Source organism: Leptonychotes weddellii, unplaced genomic scaffold (genome assembly GCF_054177405.1).
Source record: "Leptonychotes weddellii isolate Sample4059 unplaced genomic scaffold, ASM5417740v2 HiC_scaffold_17453, whole genome shotgun sequence".
NCBI lineage: Eukaryota > Metazoa > Chordata > Mammalia > Carnivora > Phocidae > Leptonychotes > Leptonychotes weddellii.
The window spans coordinates 1-4175 of NW_027758232.1; the positions used below are offsets into that span (position 1 = coordinate 1).

The following is a 4175-nucleotide window of genomic DNA, read 5'->3' on the forward strand; positions in this document are numbered from 1 at the left end:
CTGCCACTCCCTCTGCTTGTGCTCTCTCTGTCAAATAAATAAATAAAATCTTTAAAAAATTAAAATAAAAATCAATTCATAGAAGGGTGGCTTGGTTAAAACTCTAATGAGATAAATTAAATTGTTAACTCTGGAATTGCTCATTAACTCACCTTTGGAAGACTTCAGATTATCCAACAATATATTTTGATAGATCTTCAAGGAAGCTACAATGCAAAGCATACTCCTTGTCAGATAAAATACTATGTCGATGGTCAGAAAGATGCTACATATATTCCATAAATTCAAAAAGAGTTTTCATTTACTGAATAAATATGTTCTTATTTCATCCTCCAGTTAAAAAAAAAATGGAGACTAGGGGCTCCTGGGTGGCTCAGTTGGTTAAGTGACTGCCTTCAGCTCAGATGATCCTGGAGTCTCAGGATGGAGTCCCGCATCGAGCTCCCTGCTCAGCAGGGAGTCTGCTTCTCCCTGTGACCCTGTCCCCTCTCATGCTCTCTCTCTCAAATAAATAAAATCTTTAAAAAAAAAAATGGAGACTTTGAGAGAACTTTCAGTGAGAATTATGCAATTTTAAAGACCTGACAAAAACTGTTAACAGGCACTCTACATTTTCTTTCTTCTTTGATCTCTTGTGTGTAATTCTTCTAAAAGTCTCTCCCCAGATCACATTCCTTCATTTTCTTTCTTATAGTTTTGTCATTGGCTGGAGGTCATGACATAAAACATTTGTTTTGCCCCTGATGGCCTGGGTTAAAATGAACAGAAGGGTATCCATAGAACTTAAGACCTACCTTTTCTAATCACTTTAAATGTTATATATATATATTTCAAGCTAAAAGAGAACCTTTAAAAACTTCTCTCAGTGTACTATAAGCTAAGTACTCTAGAAGGCAACTAAGGTATCTTTATGGCTCACCATCAACTGGAAGCTTTTTCAGCAGCCTCTTTTGTTCTTTATCTGTTAGCTCAACACCCAAATTGCTCACAAAATCTGGTACATGTTGTGCATTCATCTTTTTTCCTTTGAAAATATGAAATGTGACCGTTCAAGAATTTTATAGAATAATTATTTCAAATAATAATTTAATAATGTGAAACATGTTTCTTCCTAATTTGTGGAAGTTCAAAGATATAATAAGATATAGACATCTATACAGAATTAAGAAGGATCATATAATTATCTGGTTAATGAAGATATCAATATCATTTATATATCTTACTAGAGAGTATTAATGTATTTTAAATATTTTTTCTGAAATGTTATTTGCTTAAAATACAATAAAAAAGCTTTATCTTGTTGCTTGATATATCCTAATTTGGGAATCTATTAATAACATTGAAGTGAATAATATTGTTAGTGTAAAAACTCCAGGAAGTTCAGAAGTTGTTAGTAAGTTAGAGAATTTTAATCACTATATAAAAAGGCAAACTATGGGACATCAGGAGCAAATGTTTTATTAGAAAAGGTTGAAAGCTAAAATTTACAAATCAGTAAGAGAATGATAGAAAATATTATTTAAAACTCTACTACTACATAAAGCTTGCCGATCTTGGTTTTATATAACTTCCCACTGACCTGTAAAAGCTTTTAATCCATCAAACAACTTTTTCATTGCAACTCTTCCATATACTGTAAGAAGAAATGCAAATAATAAAAGAAACAGACTGTGATACGTAGAAATAATCACCCTTTGGTAACCACCCCACCTCCCTCTGTCTCCACCAATCCCCTATCCCTAAATCCTGGCAAGCACTAATTGCCCTCCATTTCTAAAATTTTATTATTGCAAAATCTTATGTAAATGGAATTGTACAGTGTGTAACCTCTGAGCTTGGCTTTCTTTGGCTCTGCATAATTATCTGGAAATTCATCCAAGTTGTTGCATGAATCAAATAGTTACTTTATTTTTACTGATGAATAGTATTCCATGATACATATGGACCACAGTTTGTTTAGCCATCTACCTGTTGAAGGGTACCTGGGCTGATTCCAGATTTTGCTCTTATGTTCATGTACAGATTTTTGTGCAAACATAAGTTTTTATTTCTCTGGGATCAATGCCCAGAGGTGTAAGTACTGGGTCCTATGGTAGTTTTATGCTTAGTTTTTTTCTAAAAACTGGAACTTTTTTTCTCTAGTGATTATATCACTTTGTTTCCACCAGCAAGGGTGAGTGACCCAGATTCCCTAGCATCCTCATCAACATTTGGTGTTGTCACCATTTTTAATTTTAGCTATTCGGATAGGTATGCAGTGATAGCTCATTGTAGTTTTAAATTGCATTTCCTTGATGCCTAATGATGTCAAGCATCTTTCCATGTGTTTATTTGATACTGGTAGATCCTCCATGGTGAAATATATTTTCACATAATTTCCCCATTTTCTAATTGGACTGTTTATATTTTATGTTGCTGAGTTTTGAGGATCCTTTGAATCAGAGCTATTAGTCCTTTGTCAGATGTGTCATTTGCAAATATTTTCTCCCAGACTGTAGGTTGTCTTTCACCATCTCCACATTGCTTTCACAGAGCAAAAGCTTTTCATTTTGATGAGGTTTAACTTAACCATTTTTTCCCCTTATGGGTCATACTTTTCATGTAATATGTTTTTAAATTCATTCACTGAATAGGTAACATAAGCATAAATTACATAACTTCAAATGTTATCAATGCGTATATAGTGAAAAATAAATCTCTCTCATAAACATATCCTCTATCAGAGTTCTCTTCCCTCTGAGGAACAAACATTGATGTTTTATTCTGTTTCAGAGATATTCTATGCATATATTTGTATACAAATATAGAGCTGACTGGTTCTTTTGATGACTCTATATATTTCATTGAATAGATGTTCTGTAATTATGGAATCAGTTTTAAAATGAACTAAAATTGACATATATTGCTTCTCCCTGTATTTTCAGATATGTTGTTTTAAGAGAATGTATATTGTTTGTTCAAATATTCTCTGCCCCTTTCTATCAAGCCTGTCCTTATGGAAGGATGATACTTCTGTTCCAAATGATATCATGTAAGGTGCTTTGCCGAATGAAATATTTGTGTCTCTTCTGAGCAGAAACTTTAAGAACTACCACATGGTGGCATCATCTCTGTTTTTCCCTGTCACAAAGGTGACATCACCCAGACAGGGACTGCTCCTTCAGCCTGTGCCCTATTAACAGAGAGCAGAGGGACAGCCAACCTATGGGCAATATCTAATTTTGAGTGACATGTAAAAAAATCTGTTGCCATAAGCCACTGAGATTTGGGGGTTGTCTGTTACTACTGCGCCATAGCTAACTGATACAGAAACTAGAAACACAAGTGTGGTGCTGTCTTAGCAACAACAACAGCAATAGCAAAAACAATGAAAATATGTGGTACTGGCTCTGGTGCTGGGAGTGGTGGGTGAGGAAGTTGTTCCTGGAGGCTGGAATGAATGAACTCCTGCCTTGCAATGGTGTTGGCAAGTCTATCAATTTCAACAACTGAGAAGACAGATAATGTGCTGAAGATGCTTGTGCCTTAAAAGAAGAGGCGAGGAAATACAGTGTTACTAGAGTATCTGGTTGATATTGGCGGCCATGGAGAAGTTACTAGAAAAAGAAATGAACTCAGAAACAAAGGACTGCCTGGAAAGCAGGGACTAAAGAGAACAGAGAGATCTGGAAATTCTGGGTCCTGCATGGTAAACAAAAATGAACTATTTCTCATCTTCTAAAATTGAAGATAACCCCAAGGATTTCTTTCAGTGACCAAGGGCATTTAAAAGTAAGGCTTCTGAATGAAACTTGACCATTCTCTAACACCATATACAAAGATAAACTCAAAATGGATGAAAGACCTCAATGTGAGACAGGAATCCATCAAAATCCTAGAGGAGAACATAGGCAGTAACCTCTTTGACATCGGCCACAGCAACTTCTTTCAAGATACATCTCCAAAAGCTAGTGAAACAAAAGCAAAAATGAACTTTTGGGATTTCATCAAGATAAAAAGCTTCTCTACAGCAAAGGAAACAGTCAACAAAACAAAGAGGCAACCCACAGAATGGGAGAAGATATTTGCATATGACACTACAGATAAAGGGCTGGTATCCAAGATCTATAAAGAACTTCTCAAACTCAACACCCAAAAAACAAATAATCAAGTCAAAAAGTGGGCAGAAGATATGA

The 4175-nt window shown here is 35.1% G+C and overlaps 1 long non-coding RNA gene across 1 annotated transcript; it reads right to left on the reverse strand.

Moving 5' to 3' along the window:
- Positions 1-611: 611 nt before the first annotated feature.
- Positions 612-3997, reverse strand: LOC145718553 (uncharacterized). Its single transcript, XR_014141889.1, has 3 exons — positions 3845-3997; positions 1580-1633; positions 612-1024 (listed from the first exon to the last, which is right to left on the reverse strand). It is a non-coding gene; the product is annotated as an uncharacterized LOC145718553 (long non-coding RNA).
- Between the last annotated feature and the right edge of the window lie 178 nt (positions 3998-4175).